The 27,903-nt window shown below is 44.8% G+C and overlaps 1 long non-coding RNA gene across 1 annotated transcript; it reads left to right on the forward strand.

Moving 5' to 3' along the window:
• The first annotated feature begins 4,126 nt into the window (after positions 1–4,126).
• LOC135187812 (uncharacterized) lies at positions 4,127–27,219 on the forward strand. Its single transcript, XR_010307458.1, has 4 exons — positions 4,127–4,220; positions 5,482–5,598; positions 24,710–24,794; positions 27,086–27,219. It is a non-coding gene; the product is annotated as an uncharacterized LOC135187812 (long non-coding RNA).
• Positions 27,220–27,903: the final 684 nt, after the last annotated feature.

A 27,903-nucleotide genomic window follows, 5' to 3' on the forward strand; every position in this document is an offset into this window, starting at 1 on the left:
TGTGAGAAGAAAAACAACACCGGTGAATGGTGCCACATCGAGTTGGCAGCCAGCCACTAGTGGTGTCCCTCAAGGATCAGTGCTAGACCCAGCCCTGTTCAATATCTTTATTGATGATCTGGGCCAGGGGATTGAGTCCAGCATCAGTAAGTTTGCAGGTAACACCAAGCTAGGACCAGGTGTGGATTCGTTGGAGGGTAGGAGAGCCCTGCAGAGGGACCTTGCCAGGCTGGATGGGTGGGCAGAGGCCAATGGGATGAGATTTAACAAAGCCAAGTGCAGGGTTCTGCACTTTGGCCACAACGACCCCAAGTAGTGCTACAGGCTGGGGACAGAGTGTCTGGAGAGCAGCCAGGAAGAAAGGGACCTGGGGGTACTGGTAGGCAGTAGCTGAAGATGAGCCAGCAGTGTGCCCAGGTGGCCAAGAGAGCCAATGGCATCCTGGCCTGTATCAGGAACAGTGTGGCCAGTAGGACAAGGGAGGTTATTCTGCCCCTGTACTCAGCACTGGTCAGGCCACACCTTGAGTCCTGTGTCCAGTTCTGGGCTCCTCAATTCAAGAGCAATGTTGAGGTGCTGGATTGTGTCCAGAGAAGGGCAACAAAGCTGGTGAGGGGCCTGGAGCACAAACCCTATGAGGAGAGGCTGAGGGAGCTGGGGGTATTTAGCCTGGAGAAGAGGAGGCTCAGGGGTGATCTCATTGCTGTCTACAACTACCTGAAGGGAGGTTGTAGCCGGGGGGGGGGTGGGGGGGCGTTCTCTTCTGCCAGGCAACCAGCAATAGAACAAGGGGACACAGTCTCAAGTTGTGCCAGTGCAGGTCTAGCCTGGATGTTAGGAGGAAGTTGTTCGCAGAGAGAGTGGCATTGGAATGGGCTGCCCAGGAAGGTGGTGGAGGCACCGTCCCTGGAGGTGTTCAGAAAAAGCCTGGATGAGGCACTTAGTGCCATGGTCTACATGATTGGATAGAGCTGGGTGTTAGGTTGGCCTGGATGATCTTGGAGGTGTCTTCCAACCTGGTTGTTTCTATGATTCTATATCATTCATTCTTCTGCTGAGAAACACCAGTAGTCAACATATAGATAAGAGACTTCTCACACACTTCTTAGTTCTCACTACTTTTCTTTTTCTCTGGCAGTCTGTGTGGTTGCATCTGCCTTAACTCTTTAATCCAACCTAATCCTTTTTCTTCCTCTAACTTCCTTGTCATCTTTTTGACATCTCACCTCAGATCTCTCCAGATTTGTCATGTGAGATACATGGTGACTGATCTGGTTATTTCTGAAGGGAGGGAAAGAGGGGAAAGGGAGAGGAGGTTTAAATCAGAAGCCTTCTGGCAGTCTGACTGTTTTGGGAGGGATTTTGTGTTTTGGTATTACTTTTAACTTGTATATAACTGTAAATATTTGTGTGTACATATATATATATATGCTTGTAAAATGTGCTAAGCTGTAAATATAGCTTCATTCCTTCCAGCCAGCTGAGTCTAGTCTGGGTGACTTCATTGTGTGAGGGGGTGGGTAACTCCCAAACCATCACATCCCCTCACATGATGTGGAGAGATGACAGAAGAACTTCTTTCTGGATTCAGAAGTGGCTTAGTTACTCCTTCTACCAGCTGACACAAAGATGTTGACTTGTCTCTTAAAACTAACCGTGATGCATTAATGACCTTCATTAGTTGTGTCACTTAACACCCCCCAAGTCCCCCTCCCCCCCGGAAATGTTTTATCTCTCCTGTAAGGATGTGAAGGGAGGCACAATCCTTCAGCAGCAGCAGCACCCGTGAGGGCTGCAGTGGGATGATTAACTCTTCTGTCATCTCCCAGGTCCTGTGCAACCACCTGAAGCTTTGGTCTTCCTGGTTTCCCCAGGTTGCTCTGCGTTTCTTACCAGCTCTTTCAAACCATGTGTGAACAGAGAGCTTTTAGGCTTGCACCATGTTCCGTGATTCATGGTCTATGAGTTCATTATCCTTCTGGTGGGCATTACATGTTTGTTACCCTCCAGTCCACCAGAAACTCTCCAGTTAGCCAAGACTGCTGGAAAAAGAGATGGAAATTGGCCTGGTGAGCTCTTCTGCTATCTCTTTTAGTACCCTTGGGTGGATTCTCATTCAGTCCCATAGACTTCTGAGCGTCTAAATGATGTAGCAGATCACAAACCATTTCTCCTTGGAGCAGGGGGCCTCATTCCCTTCTCCTTCCCTGTCTGTCAGCTCAAGGGTTTGGTATAAGATAAACTACAAGATAAGATATAAGGCAACCTATAAGATAAGATATACAATAATCTATAACCTGAAAGGAGGTTGTAGCCAGGTGGAAGTTGGTCTCTTCTCCCAGGGAATCAGTGAAAGAACAAGAGGACAGTCTCAAGCTGCACCAGGATAGGTTTAGGGTGGATGTTAGTGTGATGGTTTGGGTGTTATCTGGCCCCCCCCCCCCCCCCCCCCCCCCTTTGGAAAATCACTCAGAATAGACTCAGTGTCTCTGGAAATTGAATGAAGCTTTATATTTACAGCTTAGCACAAGATGCAAGCAGATATTTGCAATATATACAGAAATGTACGAGTTAAAAATACAGAAACACAACAGCCCTCTCAGAAACCTGAGTCCCCAGGAGGGGCTCCCAACTGCCCTTCCACCTTCCTCCCACCCCTCTACCTTACCCTAGATCTTGCCTTATGTTTAAGGTAGTTTGGAGGGTTGGCCAGGGGGGGTTAGGAAGCAGATGGATTAGTCACACAGACGGCAGGTTAGGTTAGAGAGAGAAGTTCAGCCCAAAGCCCAGACAAAGAGTGACTCCCTTATCTATGTATGTGTTCTTGTTCTTATATATCTCAGCAAGCCTATGAGTGAAGTAGACATCACCGTTGTTTCCTTTTCACAGCCTGTGATCTAATTCTACTTACCAAAACATTCTAGCTAGGCTCAGACTAGCACAGTTAGGAAGAAGTTCTGCACATAAAGAGTGATTGACATTGGAATGGGCTTCCCGGGGAGGTAGTGGAGTCACTGTCCCTGGAGGTGTTTAAAAGGAGACTGGATGAGGCCTTAGTGCCATGGTTTAGTTGATGATAACATGTTAGGTAATAGTTTGGACTTGATGATCTCGAAGGTCTTTTCCAACCTGGTTACTTCTGTGATTCTGTAAGGTAAGATACATGACTATTGGAATGGGCTGCCCAGGGAGGTGGTGGAGGCACCGTCCCTGGGGGTCTTCAAGAAAAGACTGGATGAGGCACTCAGTGCCATGGTCTAGTTGACTGGCTAGGGCTGGGTGATAGGTTGGACTGGATGATCTTGGAGGTCTCTTCCAACCCGGCTGATTCTATGAGTCTATGATCTATAAGAGAAGATTTAAGATACTCTCTAAGATAAAGCATAAGACAAGATAGCTCTTCCTGCAGAAGGGAACTATGGGTTCCAGAGAGATGTCTGTCTCATTTCCTGACATAGAGAGAGCTGTCTCATTGGTTAACCATTTGGTGTTTTCAGCTTGAGTATTTTGCTCATTTTCTCACATAGGGAAACCCAGAATATAAAAAGTATAAATATAAAAAGTGTAAGTTCTGTTTGAAGAGTCCATCAGAAGGAGTGGATCCTGCTCCTGGGTATGGGTTGAGTTAGAAAGAATTCCAGTAGTTTTCAAGTGTCTCTCCATCACTCCAAAGACATTCCTTACTGCAGCTCTTCCTCTCTTGTACCAACAAGTTGATGTTTCTTCTGCTGCTCTTCTCTATGCTGTAAGTAGTGATCTCTCCAGCACACAGGATGTAACTGCTGACATTGTCCTGGGAGATGTCTCATGCCAGGTGAGGAGATTTGTATTTAGCATATGATACCTGGACTGAATATATTCAGCCTCTGCTTGACAATATCCTTTAGATTATGGTTTCTTGGCTAGCTTGATGTAGTAATATGCTAGATGAGACTTGTGAATCAGAGTTGTTATAAGATATTTGTGTCTAAATCAAACCCAATATTCACCCTAGATGAAATTCCAATCCCCCACAGAAACCAAGGGAATGTTGTCTTCAACTTTGCTATGACCAGAATTTTAATCAGAGTTGTTCCACAGGAAAACAATTGAATAACTTTGGTGGTTATCATTGCAGTCAGAATCTCCTGCATTTGGATTGAATTTATATCCAATAACAATAATTTCTGGAAGTGTTAGAGGACAACAGAGGAATAAAGGAAGAGAGCAAACCTTCAGAGGTAAATACTTTTCTTAGAGAGGCTTAAAGTCCAACTTCCTTACAGTTGGACTTCAACAGTGGATATAGTTACTCCCCATCCGTGGGAACCTCAAGAGGAGCAACTAATTAGTCTGCTATAATCTATATCAAAGCAGAATTAATGGTACCCTTTGGGGTTACACATGTGAGCAGTTTGTGATAGTGAGGGTTTATTGGAAATACACTCTGGAACCTGCCCAGGAATAGATTAGTCAATTACAGAGATAGACAAAGGCATCCTTATCCTCCTGCTGTAGCAGTGGATCGTGGCTCATGGCCTGTGGAATTAGATTTTTTGTGCAGCTGGAATGAAAAAATAATAGGCCACATGTCTGTAGGGAATGATTGTATTAACACAGAAGAGTGGGCCCAGAGAAGGAGCCATGTTTGAAGAGCATGTCGTTCCAGGTTTTTGTACTCACCATCAAAATTATGGCACAGCATGGTGGTGGTTTGAAGCGACCTCTGGGGATCATCCAGTCCAACTACCCTGCTAAATCAGGGTCACTCACAGCAGCTTGCCCAGGGTCACAATATCCGAGTGGGTTTGAGCTCTCTCAAGAAAGAGGTTCCACACTCTCTGGGCAGCCTGCTGCAGGGCTCCAGAACCCTCACAGTAATGAAGCTTTTCCTGATGTTTAGGTGGAACTTCATGTGTTCCAGTTTGTGCTCATTGCCCCTTGTCCTCTCACTGGGCACCACTGAGGAGAGGCCAGCCCCATCCTTGTAACCTTCTCCTTTTAGCTCTTGCTGAGCATTGAGATCCCCTTTCAGGCTGTTCTTCTCCAGGCTAAACAGCCCCAGGTCTCTTTTTAAAGTACTCCAGATCCCATTGACCTTCTTGGGCACCAGGATACATTGCAGGCTCATGGGGAACTTGTCCATCAGCACTCCCAGGTCTTTCCCTGTGGAGCTGCTCTCCAGCAGGTCAGCCTCCAATGTGTACTGGTGCAGGGGGTAATATTTCAAAGCCATTGACATTGAGATAGTTCTGCTGGACTAATCTAGGTATTGGAATTAAGTTTTGAAAACAGCTGGGGACCAGAGAAAGCACAGATGGAACTTGCATGTTGAGTTTGCAATTGAAGGCTCAAAAACTGAAAGACATAAGTAATGATTTCTATTAAGTGACCACAATACTGCTGCAACTGAAGGACATGAGTTCAGTCTGCTTTCAGATGCTTTATTTCTGATTTTGTCATTGCTACTTAAAATATAAACTCTGCATCTTCTATTTACAGTCACTTTGTCAAGAAGACAACAAAATTCTCTGTCATCAACATGATGTTACTGGAAGGTGTTTTGCAGAAGTAGAACTGAACCAACACTGATTCCGAGCACCTTGAAAGGCAAAACAGGTAGGAACTAGGCTACCTTCATTTTTGTTGTCCAAGTTGTTTCCATAGCTCATGCCGATGTGGGCTATCTGTTTTCAGTGGTGTGGGCACACACAGTGGCATTGTCACAACAGATCCTATTCTAAGCAATGAGGACCAATTAATGCAACAAATATTTCTGATCCCTGCTGGTTGTTGTGAAAAAAAATGGATCTACTCTAATAGAGGTCAGCTGGAAAGGCAGCATTGTTAGGAAGACCAAGAAGGCAAGGAATGGGAAACAATCCCCAGAGTATCCCACTGCTCGTCTCGTCTCTCTTTGCTTATGTTTGAGCTGTGTATTTTGTCCTATTGCTTTGTTACTGACAAACATCCCTTCCATACACGCTGTAGCCAGGCTGCTGCAGCAGCACCTTCTGTAGAGCAGGGAAGAAATTCATCTTCCAGTTCAGCTTGAGAAAACTCTTTGAAGTCTAAAATAATCAGAAGAAATAGTAGGCAGAATTTCACATCCGCTGGGAAATAGAAACATGGAATAATTTGGGTTAGGAAAGATCTTTAAGATCATTGAGGCCAACTATTTTCTAGCTCTACCAAGCATGGTGCTAAGCCATGTCCCTCAGCACCACACCTCTCCCACTCTAAAACTCCTCTAGGGATGGGAATTCAGTCATCTCCTTGAGCAGCCTGTTCCAGTGTTTGAAAACCCTTTCAGTGAAGAAGTTCCTTCTAATGTCCAACCCAAACTGGTGCACTGGTGCAACTTGAGGCCATACTAGAGACAAAAATAGGAGAACCTGGGGAGACAATCAGTATTTAGGTGTTTAAAACCCCACCACTTTTGTGCTTTTCTAAACTTCTCACTTGTGACTAGGGTAAGTTGACTGAACACCCCCAGATTCACATTTGCAACACAGCCTTCTTGGACAAAACTGAGCTAAAACCTTTCACAGGATTGTAAAGTATTAGAAATGCAGGAATGTTCCATCAGCTTCCAGCCAGGGGATGAAATCATAGGAAGAAGAGAACATTTAAACTAGATTTATCCCCTGTGGAGGCCTTTGTACGGAAATTAGAGGATGATCAGATCTCTGAATGGTAATTTAATAGGTAATTTAAAAGCTTCTCTTGCTTAAATTATCAAGAAACCACAAGATACATAGTTCCATATTATACAAGGAGTATTATATCACAGGCATATGCCAGGGAAGAAAAGACTCCAAAAACACCATTTGAGTTTCATATTCATTTAAATATATAAGATTACCTAAAATGTCAGGTGCATTTAATCAGTTTTAAAGCACAAATGAGCACAAAAGCAACCTATTGTTCTGGCTTTAGGCAGATTCTTGCTAGTCCCAATACACCACTCTGGGAAGTGATTCCTCATTCAACATCCTGTCTATTAAATTCACCTACAAATAAATGAGCATTGAGCTGCACCCAGAGACTTGGTGAATTTGGAATCACAGAATTACAGAGTTGTTTGGGTTGGAAAAGCCCTCTAAGGTCAAGTCCAACCATCAACCCAACACCACCATGGCCATTAAAGCATGTCCCTGGGTGCTATGTCCACACACTTCTTGAATACCTTCAGGGATGGTGACTTCACCACCTCCCTTGGCAGCCTTCTCCAATGCCTGACCACACTTGCAGGAAAGACTTTTTTTCTGAATCTCCTACCTAAACCTCCCCTGGCACAATTTGAGACCATTTCCTTTCTATCACCTTACTCTAGGGAGAAGAGACCAGCCCTCACCTCACTGCAACCTCTGAGGTCTCCTCTCAGCCTCCTCTTCTCTAGACTAAACACTCCCAGTTTCCTCAGACATTCCTCATAACACTTTTTCTCCAGACCCTTCACCAGCTTTGCCCTTCCCTGGACATGCTCCAGCCTCTCATTGTTCTTTGAGAAAGGTGCCCAAAACTGAACCCAGTACTCAAGATGCAGCCTAACCAGTACTGAGTACAGAGGCACAATCACTTGAACCTGATGTCCAGGTTATTGCTGATCCAGGCCAGGGTGCTGGTGGAGGCCTTGGCCACCTGGGCACACACTAACTCATTGTCAGATTGCTGTCAACCAGTACCCCTGGCTCCTTCTCTGCTGGGCAGCTTTCCTAGCTACTCTGCCCCAAGCCTGTTTGGGTTGTTGTGACCTGAGTGCAGGGTTCAGAACTTGGACTTCATACAGTTGACCTCAACTCATTGATGCAGCCTGTCCAGATCTCTCTGCAGAGCCTTGCTGCCCTCCATCAGGTCAACACTGCCTCCCAGCAAAGTGTCCAGCCAAGTGTCCACCCATCCAAGTCATATGCAGCCAAATTCTTCAGGAGGATAAACTTGAAATTATCCCATTTAAGACTGGAATTTCCCTGCTTTCATCTTCCTCTTTAATACTGGGACCTGTGGCTTTCATACCTCCACTATTCCCAAACGCAGCATGGGTTGTCTGTGTCACCATTAGTGCTTCACATTGGAGCTCTAACTAACTCTTGCCTTTTTGTCTCTGATATTACTTTTAGAACTTTTGGAGGTTATTTTCTCTGCTACCTTTTATAATCATGTTCCTTCTGCAGAGAGGTCAAGAAAAATCAGAATTATTAAACTGATTGCACAGTGCACAATAGAATTCAGTGGCACCCCAGCAGTATCTCACAGGAAGAATGTGTCTTCAGGGGCCCTCTGCTACATTAAAAAAGTAATTTTCTGCATTTATTAGAGAATCACTGGCCATTTTTACACCATCTCCTCTTGGCTTAAGGATGCAGTTATGAAACTGGGAGGATTTCCAAGGAGAATGGATTTTGTTAAAGGGTGATACTGCCCAGCTCCACTCTGTCTTCTGGTTGGATAGACAAGCTCTGAAAAAGAGATAAGACTGAGAGGGAATCTTAGTGATCTTTACAAATACCTGAGGGGTGAGTGTCAAAAAGAAAGGACTGATCTCTTTTCATTAGTGCTCTGTAATAGGATGAGGGGCAGTGGACACAAACTGGAACACAGGAAGCTCCACCTCATCATGAGGAAAGACTTCTTAGCTGTAAAGGTGTTAGAGTCCTGGAACAGGCTGCCCAGAGAGGTTGTGGAGTCTCCTTCTCTGGAGACTCCCATGTGACCTGCCCTAGGAGATCCTGCTTTGGTAACGGGGTTGGACTCGGTCTCCAGAGGTCCCTTTCAAGCCCTACTGTTCTGTGATTCTCTGAAGGGCTTTATCCTTTCAGTGAAACCCTCGTGGTGAAACTTAAAGTCCAGTGGCAGTCTGTCTCACAACAACTGTCCCAGCAAGAGAAGAGTTTCTTTCCCTGCTTAGAAGAGAGGTAGAGGGAAAAAGAAATAGCATCAAACAAAAACCTACTGAAGGCTCAGCTTTGTTTCTTTTCAAACTAAATAAGCCTAAAACACACATAGATTTCCCCACAGGGAAAGCTTCTGATTGGTATGTTGGGTCAAGACATTATCAAACTCTTGCAGCTGTCACAGCATTGCTGAAGTACAGGTTCATCTGCCAAAAGTCAGGAGGTTCTTCTCTGATTGCTCCAAACAAGCGTGTTGGAGGTGGTTTGCTGATTAATTCAATCCAGGACCTTTCCCACCCCATCAGTCTCTCTCCATTCTTCCTTTTCTCTTCCCTTTGGGAAGGCAGAGGGGTCATAGATAGCCTCTGGCACTTGTCTAGTGGGCAGCCCTGATCCTTGAAAGATTTCTTGGTGCAGAGCATGGAGCACATCTAGAACTCTGATAGGTTGCCCAAATAGTTCAAATTCAAGTTTGCACAGTTTGAGAGGGCATCAGGTTTTTTTCTTTTGAGGCTCTACCCTTGACAATACTGTAAACTAAAAATATCTGGGATGAGAACAACTAGAATCAGACTCAATTCCTAAGCTAAACTTGTGAGCTGTTGCCAAACCTGCCAAGTTTTGATCGAAAGTTAATGTTTCATTTAAAGTGTGGAAGCTCTGTTTTCTTCCAGAAAGTGAAAAGAACTCTTTACAGGGAAAGGTACACCAGAGTTGGAGCAGATATAAAAATTGGAATATGATAGAAGGGAAAAGAGAGCTAAAATAACTTCCTTGAGCAAAGATTCTAAACTTCTGAAGCTTTGTAGGTAAAAAATGGCATTCATCTAGCATCTAGTGGCCTGCCAATGAGAAACCAAGGAGAATGCCAAATGTCTGCATTTTCTTATTGAAGACACACCTCTCACTGCTTCAAAGGCAGTTTCTCAACTGCAGCTGAAATCTAGAATGATCAGTTTGATCTATGGTCTAGGTAGATGAAAAGTCTGGTTGACCCATTAAATAAGAAAGTTAATAAGAGGAGAGAACCACCTCACACTTCATGAAATAGTGCAGCAAAGTATAATTTTTCAAGTCCTACTAATTATGTTGGCTACCACACCATTACTGATATAATGTGAAGCTAATAAGCCAAGTAATTAGAATGCACTAGGTCAGAGTTTTCACCTTAATCCACGAAGGGTAATTGAGAAGGAAGCATTAGAATATTTGGCAGTACAAAAGCTGTAAGAACCAAAAGCCTACTTTTTCAAGGGAAAATATCTGCTGGATAGAAAGTTGTTTGTATTGACTTACATGCTGGGCCTAACGAGGGTCATTTTGGGTATTTAATTGTGTGAGGGGTGTGACTGCCTGGAGAGAAGGAGGCTGAGGAGAAACCTCTTTGCTCTCTACAACCTGAAAGGAGGCTGGAGCAAGGTGCAAGTCAATCTCTTCTCCCTAATAGGAAATGATGAGGGGAAATGATCTCAAGTTGCACCAGGGGAGTTTTAGTTTGGATATGAGAAGAAATCTCTTTCCTGAAAGGGTTGTCAGGTGCTGGAACAGGCTGCCTTGGGAAGTGGTTGAACTACTATCACTGGAGGTGTTTAAAAGATGCAGAGATGTGATGCTGAGGGACATGGTTTAGCCTTAGCAGAGTTAGAGAATGCTTGGACTTGATGATATTGAAAGTCTTCTCCAATCAAAATGATTCTATGATTCTACAAAATGTAGCAAACCATGAACATGGGGTATCAAAAGAGGCTTTACTACCAATCCTTGATGAGACAGCATGCAAAATTCTAGACAGGCAGCTAAGATGTAGACATTTTCTTGTAATAAAAGGAATTGTTAAAAGAAAAGTTAGTAAGGGTTCTTAATCAGCAGTGAAAGGTCATGTAAGATACCTGTCCTACACCACCACATGTTCTGGTGAAGTGGCTTAAACAGAAAACTACACCATTTACTGCATTTATTATGGGGCATGGTGGTACATCACATTTGACTGCAATACCTCAAGATGCCAAGGGTGAGGAACTAGAAAGTGCCATGTCAGAAAGAGTCACAATCTTTGCTTGCCTCTGCTTTGCACTGAAGCCTCTCTTTATGGTCCCTGTTTCTCAGTATCAAAGTAAAATGGAGATCACAGCAGTGGTCTGCAGCACACGAGTGGAGAAGTGCAGGGACTGAATGAAAGATGCCAATAGGAGAAGTCATTTGAATTCTCCTGGCAAAGCCAGACAAAAAAATTCTGCCTCCCAAAGGGTTCTGAATTAAAAAGGTGCTTCTGAGTGAAAACCTCTCTTCAGCTTGCATGTTGTAAGTGATGTGAAATGCTGCAAACCTGAAGAGCTCTGCTTTACTGTGTAGCTGCCTTTGAAGGCCTGAAAAAATCACTGAAAGGGAAAATCACTCTAATGGGACAGAGCTGACAGCATGCTTGATCTACCTGAAAAGGTAGGTAGGCATTGTCACACATGGGCAGTGAGGGGCTCGCTCTGTGGAGCTGATGAGGGATGGAGCAGAACTCTGCCTTCATCCTGTATCCATGTTACAGAGGATTGTGCATGAAAGATCCTTTTAGCAAATGGGCTCATCCTTTGCAAGGGAATAATTTTAACATCTGAGCTTCAGATATAAAGGAAATAACATTTTAGATGGAAGGTGGAGTATGCCCATCAGGTAAATAACAATAAAATAGCTTCAAAGAACCACTCCAGGCTTCTCCAAGGAAGTTGTACAAAATGTGACTGTAAGGTGGACATTGGTGTTGTGTATCAAACATCAACTGTTCTAACCTTAACTTTCAGAGACTGAAATTCTCTTACTCCGATTTTGGCTAGATCAGCCATGTTAGGGGGAAAACTGTAGGTGGAAATAGCGAGCAGATCCTGGACATCAACCTCACTTAGCCTGTTTTATACAGCTACTATGTAGAGAGCATTTAGCAAATGAGCAAGGCCTGACCTGACTTGAAATCATGGAATGGTTTGAGTTAGAAGTGACTTTAAAGACCATCCCTTTCCAGCTCTCCTGCCCTGGGCAGAGACACCTTCTACTATATCAGGTTGCTCAAGGCCACACCCAACCTGGTTTTGAATGACTCCAGGCTCACAGTCTCCACAGCTTCTCTGGGCACAGGGCAGAACCTCCACAGCCTCTAGAAGAAGTAAGAACTCAGTTTGCCACACCTCAGAGGAAGAAGTTTTAAGGAAAAGGAACAGTCTTCTCATAGCAGCACCACTGTTATCTTCGACACCTTTTCACTCTGTCTGTCCAAGAGAATTGATTTGCTGAGCAGCACAAGCTGCAGGCAAGGATAGCGAAGGGTAGATCCCACTTAGAGATATGGAAGTTGGGTAACAGGAGCAGAGCAGCAAGCCTTGAAGTGAGGTTTATGCCTCACCAGTGGTTTGCAAGAGGATCGTACCTCAGGCCCAAATGAACCTCTTAGTGACCTTCTTCAGGAGTCACTCACTTTCTCTGCCACCACCCGAGAACTGCTGCATGTAGGAAGTCGTGCACCAAAGCAGGTCTCCTTGTCACCAGCTTCTACTTATTTAGATCCTGCTAAATAAAAAGTGAATATAAATGAGCATAAAAATAACTTCTCCTTGCCAGACTTTCCTCTCAAATTACACAAATAATTGCTTGACTGATGCATCTAAGCATGTATCTTTCATATCCATCATAATTAATGAGTTGGCACCTCAAGAGATTCAAAAATGTGCCTTTTCCTTCCCTGGGAATGCTGTGTAAGACACCAGAGTATTTCCACCTAAAATTCCATCTAATGTTTATATTTCATTAAAATGCACCTTTTGTTTCACTTTGGTAGCTCTCTCTTAGCTGCCACAGATCTTCACTATGCTCACAATGAATAATTAGGACATAATTTGGGCAGTTTGTGTCACCATTGCATTTTCTGTTGTGTGTGCTGCCCATGAGCTAAGCGTGGGCGTTTCAGGTGCACTTGGTTCTTCCCAAGCACCAGCTTTGCATCTCTGCTGTGGCAGGGGGATTGGACTAGGTGACCTTTTGAGGTCCCTTCCAGCCCCTGACATTCTGTGATTCTGTGATCCTTTCAGTGAGCAGTGCTTAGCCTATAGGAAAGAGAAGATAAGGGAGATTCAGGGTGGAGTTGCTGCACTTTTTTCTGCTAACCATTTCAGGAGGTCAAGGGAGATTCTCCTTCCTCTCTACTCTGCCCTAGTGAAGCTGCATGTGGAGTATTGTGTACAGTTGTGGGCTCCCCAGTCCATGGAGGAGAGGGAGTTATTGGAGAGTGTCCAGTGGAGAGCCTTCAGGATGATTAGGGGACTGGAGCTTCTCTCTGAGGAGGAGAGGCTGAGAGACCTCTGGAACTTTAGCCTGGCTAAGAGCAGAGCACAAGGGAATCTTCTCAGCACTGATCAGTGACTAAATGGTGGATGTCATGAGGATGGGGCCAGACTCTTTTAGTGATGCCCAGTGATAGGAAAAGGGCAATGGGTACAAAACAAAACCTAGGAGGGTCCATCCAAACACGAGTAAAAACTTTGCTGTGAGGGTGCTGGAGCCCTGGAGTGGATGCCCAGAGAGGTTGTGGAGTCTCTTTCTCTGGAAGGATTCCAAACCCACCTGGATGCATTCCTGTGCAACCTGAGCTTGATATAGTTGTGTTAGCAGAGGGGTTGGACTAGATGAACTCCAGAGGTCCCTTCCAGCCCCCACTATTCTGTCATCTGGGGAGATAACAGAGAGACTTGAGTGCTTGAATGGTGGAGTTCAGCAAGCTTTTGTCTCATCATTGTCTGTCTAAAGACTTTACAGTAAGCTGCTCAGGCACCCATTTTCTTTCCTCTCCCCCTCCCCAACTCAGTGAGAGGCTTCAAGTTGATAAAGGACTGAATAGCACTGAAATTTCATCTGGTCATCCACTCCCTCCTCTCCATGCTCTGTGTGTATCAGAAGGATGAAAAGTGATGCGGAGTATGATACTGAAGCTGTTTTAATCCTTGCCCTTCTAGTCTGGAGTAAAGTTAATTTTCATCAAATTACAAGCCTGTGTCAGAGATGCAGGTGTGAATGTCACCAGAAGATATGCATTGTCAGTTTTTATTTCATCATGCTTTGAAACCAGGAGGCAATTATTCATGTTTAATAGCTGAACTTTAAATAGCTTTAAGGATGTTGAAGTAGGTGGCCACTGAAGTAAAAAAAAAAAAAAAAGAAAAAAAAAAGTTGAAATGAAGTTGAAAATTCCTGTAGCTTTCAGAGAGGATAAAAGGAGGGGAAATAGCACTTTAACAAAGGCCTGCCATAAAATGGAGAAGTCATTTTTTTGTTTTAAATCTCCTCAGCTTTCCAGCAGACCTTACTTCTGCTTGGTTCTTTCACAGGACTATAGCACGGAGAAGACTGCTGTCTAAATAGTGGTGGCAAATGTTGCCTTGAAGCAATAAATCATCATCAATGCCCAATTTTATTTTAAACTTCAAGGAGATAGGCAACAGATAACTGCAAATAGAACAAGTAGATGTCCTTTATTTTTAGTGGAGGGTTTGGGCTAATGGTTGGACTTGATGAGCTTAAAGGTGTGGTGGTAGGCTTAAACAGGCCAAAATAGGCTTATACATGTCCTGGCTTGCCCACGCATGTTTTTCTGCTCTCCCTCCTTTGGCTATGGGGAGAAGCAAGTGCGGGAAAGAGGACAAAGAACCTGGAGCCACTGAGTCTAAGGACTGGTTTAACCAGGCTTGTTTTACTCCTGTTTACATCTTGTGGTAAACAAGGTACACACACTTGGCTTGTGCCTGCCTCATGCAAGGCCTATGCTTTTCTCAAATTTGAGTAAAGCAGGCCTATGGCTTCACCTCATATGGTCAGGCTTGGACAACTGCCATTCTGATTGGCTGTTCTGTGTCCAAAGGCCCATTAGCCTCAAGCTGTATGGTCTGTATGGGGTTGTGAAAGGGAAATTGACTGAGGGAGGGGCAGCAGGTGAGGGCTGCACAGGTAGTAGAGGATTTGGTTTCCTCTTGCTACCCAGACAAAATGGGTAAAGGAGGAAACCCAGGAGATGAGGGGGAGTGGAGGCAGGTCCTGCCCAACAGAGGTAGGAGAGCACTTTCCTGGTCTTCTCGGTCTTGTCAGCTGCCCTTACACAACATTATGGGGCACTGGAAACTGAGGATTGGGTAGAGGAGGATGGAGGGGAAAGCTCACCTGCCCAGTTGCCCAGCACATGTCAGCCAGCCCCAAGAATTAGGACTTGGAAAGTGCTAGTTGTAGGGGACTCACTTCTGAGAGGAACAGAGGGACCAGTATGTCGGGCAGACCCCTCTCATAGGGAGGTGTGCTGCCTACCTGGAGCCTGGCTTAGGGACGTTGCTAGGAAAGTTCCTAGTGTTATTAATAAGCCAATTTTGCTATCAATGAGCTGTCCACACCAGTGTGCAAAACAATGACGAGGTTTCATTTGGTGAGCTAATAGGAGCCTGTGCTCCCCCAACTCGCATGACAACAGATGGTGACACTTGACCTTTTATATGACTAAGTGATACACAAACAATGAGTTCTGTCAATAATGGATTGCAGTTCTTGGAAGCATGCAAAACAGTTCTTGGAAGAGGCAGAGCATTTGTGTGCCTGCATGGTGTGATTCCTAGGGTCTTCCTGTCCCCTTTTCAGGGGTTGATGGGATGAAGGCAGACATTTTCCTCTCCTGTGCCCTGAGTGACCCCCAGGTGGTGTGCATGCTCCCTTGGTTGTTTACACTCTCACGACTAGCAACAGAAAACGATTGGATGCAGCACATCCCACGATCTGCTCCCCCTGTATGATACATTTACCTATCTCAACACGAATCATATCCTTCTTTCTCACACTAGCCTGGTGCACTCTATGGACTACTACCCATTATTGATCTTCCATGTAGGAGGAGAAGAAAACAATGACTGCTAGTCACAGAACAATCAAAAAAGATTTCAAGGCCTTGGGATGGATTGATGGTTGGACTTGATGATTTTAGAGGTCTTTTCCCACCTGGAAGATTCTATGATTCTCTGACCCAGAAGAAGGATGGGACAGGGTCCTTTATGCAGGATCTGGATGAGTGCTTCAGTACCAGAGATAGAATCATAGAATGATTTAGGTTGGAGGGGACCTCAAAGATCATTTAGGTCCAACCCCCCACCATAGGCAGGAACATCTCCCACTAGAACAGGTCGCTCAAGGCCTCATCCAATCTAGCTTTGAACACCTCCAGGGAGGGAGCATTCGCAACCTACCTGGGCAACCTGTGCCAGTGTCTCACCACCCTCACTGTAAAGAACTTCTTCCTAACATCTGGTTTGTCTCCCCTTTTCCATTTTTAACCCATTACTCCTCATCCTGTCTTTACATGACCTTGTAAATAGTTCCTCAACAGCCTTCCTGTAGGCCTCCTTCAGATGCTGGAAGGCCACTATAAGGTCTCCTTGAAGCCTTCTCTTCTCCAGGCTGAAAAGCCCCAACTCTTGTAGCCTGTCCTCATAGCAGAGCTGCTTCAGCCCTCTGATCATCCTTGTGGCCCTCCTCTGAACTCACTCCAACAGTTGGGTGTCCTGTTTGTGTTGAGGCTCAGCAAGATAGTGGTTGGTGAAAGTTCCTGTGCATTACTGAGTCTCATTGTTTCCAGCATCCTAATCTGGTCCTGCTGTAAACACTGCTAATGGCAGAAAAGGTGGACACTGCCTAGAAAATAGAAATGATCCTGGAAAGGGATTAGAAAATGATGTTTCAAGACTTAACCTGTTACAATGACTCTGGAAGTGATCAAAAATGTATAGCCATGACACCTGGGGACATGGTTTGTTGGCCATGGTTGTGTTGGGTTTTCAATTGGAATTGATGATTTTAGAGGGCTTTTCTAGCTGAAACAATTCTGTGGTTCTGTGATAATTTTGCTTTGGGGTTAGGGGGGTTTTGTTGTTGTAAGTGGTGCTGGCAGGTTTCTTTTCTCATGTAATGCTACAGTGATGGAGCTCTAGAGAAGCAGGAGCTCACTGCCCTGCAGCTGAAAGTACACTTTGCTGATGTTTCTCTGAGTTCAGGGCTGCCAAAGCACAGCAGAAATCTCCTGGGACAAGCTTTTCTGCAGGTTTCCTTTTCAAATTCTAAAGAGAACCAAACAGAAGAGAAGCTGCAGCAGGGTGAAGAACTGTCTGAAGCATTAGCAGTACTGTAGCATGTTGTGGGCTCACTTGTGTGTGTGATTGTTGTTGGGAGCAGGGACTCTGCCACCCCTTACTGTGCTGCCACTTGGCTCTGGGACATGGATCAATGGTGAGAGCACAAGACAGATCAGGATGGAACTGGCTTCCTCCCTGTTACAGTAATCACTGAAGGAAATGGTTTGGACTTGATGATCTCAAGGGTCTTTTCCAACCTGGTTCATTCTGTGATATGCTCTTGCACTAAGCAATCTCCAAACCTCATGGAGTCAATGGAGAAAAGTCTGATTGTTGCCACTGTAATGGAGGGGTAATCAATTGATGTGAGATATGATTTTCAAAATTTAATATTGTTTATTAATTTTCAGCATTCAGAATTCTTGCCACCCTGATCACTATTTTTTAATAATTAGGTTCTTCTGCAATGGTCATGGAAACATTATACAGATGATAACACAAGATCTAGAACATTTCTCAATTCAAGAGAGATGTTGAGGTGCTGGAACATGTCCAGAGAAGGGCACCGAAGCTGGTGAAAGGCCTGGAACACAAAGCCTATGAGGAGAGGCTGAGGGAGCTGGGGTTGTTTAGCCTGGAGAAGAGGAGGCTCAGGGGTGACCTCGTTGCTGTCTACAACTACCTGAAGGGAGGTTGTAGCCAGGTGGGGTTGGCCTCTTCTCCCAGGCAAGCAGCAACAGAACAAGGAAACACAGTCTCAAGTTGTGCTGGGGGAAGTATAGGCTGGATGTTAGGAGGAAGTTGTTGGCAGAGAGAGTGATTGGCATTGGAATGGGCTGCCCAGGGAGGTGGTGGAGTCACCATCCCTGGAGGTGTTCAAGAAAAGCCTGGATGAGACATTTAGTGCCATGGTATAGATGACTGGTTAGGGCTGGGGGATAGGTTGGACTGGATGATCTTGGAGGTCTCTTCCAACCTGGTTGATTCTATGATTCTAAGATTTAGAAATAACTAGCAAAAATATAAACATTGATGGAACTGGAAGAGAAGTTCCTGTGGTCAGTGCACTGCTTGCAGTTAATTATAACACTTGTCCACTAGATGGACTCAAGGAGCTCCTTTCTGCTTGTGGCAGAAGGCAATCACAAGAGGCTTTAAGTATTTACTCACAAAAGTATCTCCCAACTTGCGGGGCTAGCTACAGCTTCAGACAATACCCAAACTCTTTCAGGTAATTCTGTTACTGTCTTGTCAGCTGCTGAGGCTTCTGAGTCTTTCTAGGCTTCACAGGGTGCTGGAGAAAGGAGGCAGACTATCTCTGACCTGCTCTTGCTCCTCTGGATGATCTGTGTACCTCCAGGACTTCCTATCTTGGAAGGAGACTTTCAGGTGTAGGCAGGATGTCTTGCAATGTGCAGTCTCAGCGCAATGTCACTCTGGCTATGCAGGCCTATTGCATGGAGGCATTTAAAGTCCATTCCTGGTAAACTCGAGGCAGGCAGTTTCCAGACAGTTCAGGATACAACGAGGCAGAACACTGCAATGGCGGCAGCAGCAAGCAAGCACAAATACAACAGCAGAGCAAGTTATGTTACCTACTTATCCCTTTGTTATCAGTACAGCCTGAGACCAATGGGCTTTTGGACACAGAATAGCCAATCAGAATGGCAGTTAGCCAAGCTTGACCGTATTAGGTGAAGCCATAGGCTTGCTTTACCCAAATTTGGGAAAAACACCTAGCCCTTCCATGAGGCAGGGGCAAGCCAAGTGTGTATTTCTTGTTTACCACAGGATGTTGTCTCGGAGGGGTATTCTGCCTGTACACTGATTGTGGCAGAGGGGAGAAATTAATTAATGTAAGAGGATATTTATAAAAATATATATTTATTAACGTCAGTATTTTCAACTCTCACCACTCCCAACCACTGAACTTTAATAATAATATTTGTTCTACACAGTTATGAAGACATTATGGGGATATATATCAAACAGTAACTATTATAACAACTAGCATGCATTCAAATTATTAACAGAGAGAGTTTTCCCCACAGCTTAACGCTGCTTGGGGTCATGTACTATTTGTCCAGCAAGAGTGAGCTGAAAGCTGCTTTCTGCTTTATGGCAGAGGTAATAGAAATTCCAGAGGCATTCAAGTATTTACTCACAATTCTGATTAATCAACAACCACCCTCCAGAGCTACGTCACAGCCTATACGAATGTCCAATTCTCCAGGGTTTCTGCTTATGGACTTTGAGGCTGAAATCCTCTGATTTCAGGGGAAATGGCAGTCTCTGACCTTGCTGCTGGCTTCTGCTGGCTGCTCTCTCCAGGGGCACGCAGGCAGGATCTCCAGGTGCAGAGGCAGGACTCCATGCAGTCTGAGCACAGGTCCAACGCTGGCTCCTCAGGCCAATCGAATGCAGACAAGTGGCTCTGTTCCTGGCAACCTGCAGCAATGGTGCACACCAGATAATCATACAAAGTCAGGCATAAAGCTGCCAGGAGGTATGCAGGCAGGCAAGCAAGCAATGTGGTGGAGCTGCAAGCAATGTGCGGAAGGCTGCACATGAGCCTGTGCACCCCTGTTTATCAAATGTGGGCCGAGAGTTAATGGTCTCATTGGCCACTCGAATGAGCAATCAGGTTGGCAGTCAGCCAAACCTTACCACAGGTAAAACCCACAGGCCTGGACTCCAAATATGGGAATCACATGGGCCCAGCACCAGGCAGGCACGAGCTGGGTGTGTGGGGACTTACACAATCAGGTGTCCTGGGCAACTGACTTTGTGGCCCCAGTCTGTTGTGCCTCTTTCTGCTCATTTACCCCTGGTGCAGGCAGAGAGACATGTCCAGGCAGAGCAGGCATAAATAAGCCTATTTTCAGGCCTACAGGCCCTCCACAACAGATGTAAACAGGAGCAAAACAAGTCTGGGCAGGCCAGAGTCCTTAGACCCAGTGGTTCCAGGTTCTTTGTCCCCTTTCCTGCAGTTGCTTCTCCCCATAGCAGAAGGAAGAAAAGCAGAAAAACATGTCTGTGCCAGGGCATGACCAAGCCTATGTTGGCCTATTCAAGCCTATCATGAGAGCACTCATTTAAAGTTTTACTGCCGCAGCTCATAGGAAAGTGAGAAACGTGACACATGCAAGCCATAAACCTCTGACTGCTCATCATCAGTCAGGCCTGAACTGTGACTTTCAAAATGACAGGAGGGAGAGGCTTCCAAAACTTGACCTGTCTAATGCACATCAGCAGGTGACACTAGGTCCAGATGAAGAAATACTCTTCACTGCGAATGCATGCAAAGAGACCGTTCAGCTATAAGTAGCTGCCATATGGCATAGCCAGTACACCTGTGGTGCTGCAAGGAATGATGGATCATATGCTCTAGCAGTTAAATGGTGTCATCTGTTATTTGGGTGAGAGTGGGAGAGACCAACCTACAAGCTAGGGTACACATCTTAAAAGCTCTTGACAGAGACACCGAGATTCTGGAAAAACAGCTGATGAGAACTCCTCCCTGGCTGTGATGCTGCAGAGCTGCATGGGCTGCTCAGGAGACAGAGCAATGTGGAACAGCAGCTTCCAACACTGAGAGAGATAAATGCTGCATGACATGGAGTGGCCTCTTCAAGACCAGAGAGGTCCTGCAACCATGGGCCTCCCAGGACAGTATAGGCTGGCAGTAATATATAGTGTTAATGTGTATGATGGGGTACCCAGTTCCATCCCAGTAAAATGATACCTAGAGACAGCCTGACATACTTCAGGACTGAGGGCAGTTTTGGCAGTGCCATGTTAATTACCATAGGGGATTCCAAATTCCTCACCTTGGAAAGCCATTAGAGGACTGCGACATCAATTTAGATTGACCAATGTTCTTGTTTCACAGGATCACAGAATGGTAGGGATTGGAAGGATCCTCTGGAGATCATCTGGTTCAACCCCCTTGCTAAAGCAGGTATGCCTAAAGCAGGCTGCCCAGGATTGCAATATCCAGGCAATGTCTCCAGAGAAGGAGATTCCACAAGCTCTCTGGGCAGCCTGTTCTAGTGCTCAAGCATCCTCACAGGAAAGAAGTTTTTCCTCCTGTTTGAGTTTTGCAGAATGCTTTTATAGCCATTCCTTTGGAGCTGCTGAGGAGCACCTTTTCAGTAGGAAAGGGAGGAGCTGTTGTGCTGCAGGTAGGCAGAGAGAGGATTGATTTCCACCAAGTTTTCAAAGGAAGCTGAGAAGCGATGTCTTGGACAGCAGATGCAGCATTAGGCATTTGGCATGGGAGGGTGGGCACATCGAGACAGTTCACTGGCCATGGTCACAAGCTGGCTGCTGCTGACAGACCCCTGAATGAATAGATTAAGGGATGAGCAAGAAGCAGCTTTTGTGGTCTTTTGTCCTTAGCGGTCTAGCATGGGTGCCAGCAGAGGGTAGAACGCATCACATCTTGCCCCTTGCCATAGTCGTGTCCTTCATCAGTCATCTTCAATCTGCAACCAGTGACAGAACGAGGGGACAGTCTCAAGCTGCACCAGGGGAGCAGTTTTGGCTGGATGTAAGGAAGAAGTTTTTTCCCAGAAAGAGCCATTGGAATGGGCTGCCCAGGGAGATGGTGGAGTCCCTGTCCCTGGAGGTGTTTAAGAAGAGACCAAATGTGATGCTTAGTGCCACGGCTTAGTTGATTAGCTGGTGCTGGGTGGTAGGTTGCACTTGATGATCTTGAAAGTCTTTTTCAACTTGATAAATTCTGTGATTCCAGTCTGTGCTGGGCTGATCTTCAGCCCTGAATATCAGGCCAGCACTGTAGCTGGAAGAGACATCCTGCAGTGGGCATGCCAAATAACATTGCTATGGGGATTACCAAGATGCTACAAATGGCTTCTACAGAAGAGCAGCTCTTTGGTGGAGGAGTTCCTGAGAGTCCAGACTTCACTCTGCCTGCCTGGAGAGGCACTCTCTAAAATGGAATTGTTTGGTTTAGTGGTGAGATGTCAAAATGAGTTAGTCCATTGCAGTGCATCAACAGAGAAAACAGGCATTACTTGAAAAAAGAATGGGAAGAACCTGCACTCCTGACCGTGTTTTAGGAGTTGACTACTGTCTCTTTGGGTTAGACAACACAAGCTGCAAGAGAGACTCCCTTGCCCTCCATTCAAGTATCATTCCCTGATCAAAGCACAGATTTGGAGTGTGTTTATCCTTGCAGAATGCACTTCCCTGAATAAGGGAAGAGCCAGCAGCAGAATCTGCCTGTCCCTTTGATTTCCTTTGACCAGAAGAGAAACAAATGAAAAACAACACAGAGCAAAAGACCTGGAAAAATAGATCCTACTTAGTATGGGGAGCACTCAGGTGGAATTACAGAGAGGAAGAATCTGAACTAGTGCTATAAAGAAAAATGTGAGTGAAATAAGTACAAAACAGAGGTTAAACAAACAGAGAAAAAACAGGCAGTGACACAGTGAGTGGCTGTCAGCAAGCTGAGCCTCAGCAGCCAGGGCAATCCAAGAGGAAGAGGAGGTGCTTCCTGTACCTCAGAGGATGTTTCCTTCTGTGGGATCTGCTCACCTGAGTATCTTTGTTGTGTTATTTTGAGACTAGCTGGAATATTTTGATGAGGAGAATTAGGTTATAGGCTATGAAAAGGAAACAATGGTTATGTCTGCTTCACTCATAGGCTTGCTGAGATGTATAAGAACAAGAACATAAACATAGGTAACAGAGTGGGTCTCTGTCACAGCTGGTGCCTGTACTTTTCTCCTTGGCCTGCTTTCTATGTAACTAATCCTTCTGCTTTCTAACCCCCCTGACCAATCCTCCAAACTCACCTTGCACATAAGGCAAAGTCTAGGATAAGGTAGAGGGATGGAAAGAAGGGTGGTTGGGAGCCCCTCTTGGGGACTCTGGTTTCTGAGAGGGCTGTTGTGGCTTTGCATTACCTTTAACTTGTATATTTCTGTATATAGCTGTGTGTATTGTAAATATCTGCTTGTATATTGTGCTAAGCTGTAAATATAAAGCTTCATTTCCTTAACTTGCAGCTCGACTGAGTCTAGTTTGGGTCATTTCATAAGCGGGGGGAGGCAGATAACACCCAAACTATCACATTTATCTACAATATGGAACAAAATAAAGTGGCTTGAGGAAAGGGATTCCAAGAGACATCATATCTTAGAAAGAGCCAAGAGAAATCCTATGAAATCAAACGCAGCCGCAGGACAGGGCAGCAATTAATGGTTTCTGGAGCAACATCCTTGGAAGAGCTCTGGGTATGCAAAAATAAAACCCTTAGTGATGTGACTGAAGTAGCTGGGATACATCAATCAATAGTGTAGAAATCTGAGAAGGCTTCAAGTGGGACTCCTGTTTGATATATTGCCAGAAGAGGCATCAGCCATAGATTCATAGAATGATTTAGGTTGAAGGAGACCTTAGGTATCATCTAGTTCCTTAGGATGAAGGGCAATGGTTTGAAACTGGAGCAATGCAGATTTAGGTTGGACATCAGGAGGAAGTTCTGCACAATGATGGTGGTGAAATACTGGAGCAGGTTGCTCAGTGATGTGATTGTGGACCCATCCCTGGAGACATTCAGAATCGGAGTTGATGTGGCCCTCAGCAACCTGGTCTAGTTGGAAGAGTCCCTGCTGTACTGCAGTGAGGATTGGGCAAGATGAACTTTGAGAGTCCCTTCCAACCCAATGCAGTCTGTGAATCTGTAGTGAAGTCTCCATCCGTGGAGGAGTTGAAAAAGTATGTAGACATGGCACTTTGGGGACATGGTTTAGTGGCATGGTGGTGTTGGGTTGCTGGTTGAACTTGAAATCAGAGGGCCTTTCCAACCTTAATAATTCTATTATTTTTCCATATTATTTCCTTTTTTGGTCATAAATACACAAAAAAACCCAACAAACAGTGGGGGAAACTGAGCAACCAGCAGGTTTCATGGAAAGCTTCTCAACAGAAGGGCTGTCAAAGGGAAAAATAGGGCGTAGTCCTCTTCATCCTTTGTAGTTCTGAACTGAATTATAGATAAGAACAGTAAATAAAACAAAGATGGCTTTTATATCAATCTTAACAATAGAAGGATATCTTCTCCTCTCACGTGGATGAATTTTCACTCATAACTTTCTAAGCACAGAACTCTAAGCTTGCTTCTGGTTCTGCCTTGCTTTGTAAAGGAAGGAGAAATAAGGAGTGGAGTAGGCTGGAGCAGAACCCTCAGCCTTCAGAAGCATCCTTTCTTGTCACAACAGCTCTTTCATGCATCCAAAAGCTATCCTGCACCAAGTCAGGATGCAGTTAAACCCCTGTGAAGCTCTTTTGGGAAATGTCATCCTTCTCCGCTTAGACAACAACTAAAATGGTCACCTGGGAGATTCACACTGAGGTGAAAGGGAGTAGAACAGAGCTTTGAATAGAGTGGGAAGCATTCCCACATGCTCCACGAAGACCTGAGCCACCAATTGTCCTCTCTTTTTTTCCCACCAGAAACGTTGTGTCAGATCCCAGAGAAATCTTGGCCTGTGTGCTCCCCCAGGAATTTCTGGCAGTGAGGAATAGACATTTCCCCTAACACCCAGCCGCTCCTGCACACCCTGAATTTTGTGGTTGTTTTCTAATTGGGACAAGCATTGTGCAGTGGCTGTGGTGGACAGATCAATATTTTCTTCTTCTGACCTGTTTCTTACATTGTTTCAGAGTGAAGAAGTGGAGAGATGCTGAACTGCTGCATTACCAGATTATTCCAAGTCATACCTGATCCTGGCCATGCTGAGAGCCTATGGTGAGTACATTTGGACTGACCATGGGCCCCAGGGGTCAGTACCTCCTTTTGTGTGAGGAGTGTGGGCAGAGGGAGTACCTGGAGTCATTTCTGTTGTCCCCAGTGAGGTTTCAACCAAACAATGAGACAGTAAAAGACATGTCATTTCTAGGTAATAGTGGCAAGGTTTATAAACAGGTGGAATGATGGAGAAATTGGAGTCACCATCTCTGGGGATGTTAAAAAAACAACAGCAATAGATGTGGCACTTGGGAACATGGTTTAGTGGGCGTGGTGGTGGTGGGTTGATGGTTAGACTTGATGATCTTAGAGGACTTTGCCAACTCTAACGATTCTATGATTTTTAACACTTATTGATGGGCCTGAAGGTAGCATATTCTGGTCTAAGTTTGTCGCTAGATCAAATTCTACCAAGTCCACCATAGATATTTTTCTTATTAAGATGTACAAACCTAGATTAATTCTGTGTTTTATTTGGAGAAGATCAGAATAGCTCTGACCAGCTGCTGCTGTTGAATATATTTGGCTTTGCCAAATCTTTTATCAGCTAGTGGGGGCATACTGGGACAAATGAATCCTTCTTCACTGAAGATCTCAAAAATCTCTGTAAATTCACTGGGCTAGGAACCCGCTCTCTAAAATACTCTCTTAGGCTGGAAAACTGGGTGAAGGGGACCCTCGTGGAGTTCAACAAAGACAAGGGAAGAGTCCTTATCTGGGGAGGAATAAAACCTGGCACCAGTACAGACTAGGGGCCATCCTGCTGGAAAGCAGATCCATAGAGAAAGATATTAGAGCCCTAGTGGACAGCAGGTTCTCCATGGGACAGCAATGTGCCCTTGTGGCCAAGAGGGCAAATGGCATCCTGAATTGCATCAGGAAATGTGTCCAGCATGTGTAAGGAGGTGTTCCTCCTCCCCCTTTACTCTGACCTGTTGAGACCACGCCTGGAATACTGTGTCCAGTTTCAGCCTCCCTAGTTCAGGAGAGACAGAGACCTGCTGGAGAGAGTCCAACAGAGAGCCATGAGCATGATTTGGGATCTTGAACATCTCTGTTATGAAGAAAATAGTGAGAGAGCTGGGACTGTTTAGTCTGAAGGATGGGTGTGAAGATGAAGATGCCAGGTTGCGTCTGGTGGTGCCCATTAACAGGACAGGTAGCAACAGGTACAAGCTAGAACACAGGAGATTCCACTTCAGCATGGGGAGAAAATTCTTTACTGTGAGGGTGCCCTGGAGCAGGCTGCCCAGAGAGGTTGCAGAGTCTCCTTCTCCGAAGGCTTTCAAAACCCACCCATTCATGTGTGACCTGCCCTAGGTGATCCTGCTTTGGCAGAGGGGCTGGACTCAATGATTTCTGGATGTCCCTTCCAACCCCTAACATTCTGTGACTCTTTGTAAGTATAAACACACTATTTTATTATATACTATCATTCCTATGATACTCAGAGGCATTGAGCAAGGCCATATTTGGCCACTAAAGATCAGTCCCTGCACCAAAGAACTTTGATCTTATGAAGATGAATAACAACTGAAAGATAAGGGTGATTATTAATCTTTCTGCACATATAATCAGTCACTCTTACTACTATTTTCTGCAGTTATTGTGCATGACAGGTAAATTGTAATATTTCCAGAAGTTTAAGTCTTAAGAGATATTTTTTTCCCCTGGATTTCTTTTTAATTCATAATATTCTGTTCAACTTTCAGAATCAAGTTTTCTTGAATAGTTATTTGTGTAGCAAATGTAAGTTATTTTCTTTAGTAAGGAGATTTAGATAAATCTAATCCCTAGGAGTAAGAAATGCACTCCTCACTGTTTTCTTGGGGCATAAAATGTCTTCCTATTTGCATTCATGAATAAAATCAAAATTATTTGTTGTTAAGTCACAGAAGATACAAGTTGTGTTGGAAATGGAGCTTTGGAGGTGCATGTCGAATGTCAAAGGATTTGTCTAAATAATAAAAACGTTGAAATTATGTAATGTGAAATGGTTTGCTTTCTAACAAAAGAAGGTGATTTTAGCTGCAGGAATTGTAAGTGCATAATAGTGACAACTGTGAAATTAAATAAGCCCACGTGGAAAGCTTAGAGGAGAGTTTTTAGGCACTGCCATGTAGCAGGAAAAATGTTCATTTGGATATCACTCTGAAAATTCTTTCTCTGTTCCCATACTGACTGTACCTCACTTATAGTTCCTTCTGTTTTCTCCCCAGCTTTCCAAACTTCATTTTAGCAGCCTTTAAAAACTAGTGAGAAACAAATCCTTTTTATGTTGCAATTCCTAGGTCTGTATCAAGCTACTGCAGCTCCAGTGCCATCGTGGACTGGTGAATGCCCTCATCAGTAGCATCGGGATCCTGCAAACCAAAAGAGGAGTAGGTGCATCCCACAGGAGGAATCTTTTCCAAGGGGAAGTGCAGAAGAGGTAAGGAAGACTTGGGATTGGGATAAAGTGACCAGGTTTGATGGGCCACAATCTCCTTTTGTACACAATTTCATGTACTCACTCCTTCTCTGGGTCCCCTTCCAGTCTGGCTTGCCTAAACCTGGCATAATTTTCATGCTTGCCCAAATGAGAGCGCCCAAATGGATTATTTCCTTTATTAAACACTTCAGAAAGTAACCATAATCTGTCTGAAAGACTTCAAGATTTTACACTGCCAGGGCTGTCGAGGAACTCTCCATGACAAGGGCCATGCTTGGTGTAGGTGCTAAAATAAAGGGCTAGAAATAACTCTAGGACTACAGTAAGCAGAAGCAGCTACAAGGCTGCAAGCTTTGGGAAGTTTGTGCTGACAAATCTCCAGCAAGTTTTACAGCTCAGAAAAGGAGCTGCTATTCTCTACGTTTAATCCCCATCCCTGGAGATGCTTAAAAGATGCAGAGATGTGATGCTGAGAGATGTGGTGTAGCACCAGACTTGATAGTGTTAGAGAATGGCTGGACTTGATGGTCTTAAAGAGCTTTTCCAAACAAAACAATTCTATGATCAAACTCTTTGGTGAAATCCCTGTACGTCTAGCACAAGTGTTGAACAGCCAGGGGAGGTTTTGACTGGAAAATATTTTCCTCAAAAGGGCTGTCAGGCCCTGGAATAGGCAGC

The sequence above is a fragment of the Pogoniulus pusillus genome, chromosome 2 (genome assembly GCF_015220805.1).
Source record: "Pogoniulus pusillus isolate bPogPus1 chromosome 2, bPogPus1.pri, whole genome shotgun sequence".
NCBI classification, from domain to species: domain Eukaryota; kingdom Metazoa; phylum Chordata; class Aves; order Piciformes; family Lybiidae; genus Pogoniulus; species Pogoniulus pusillus.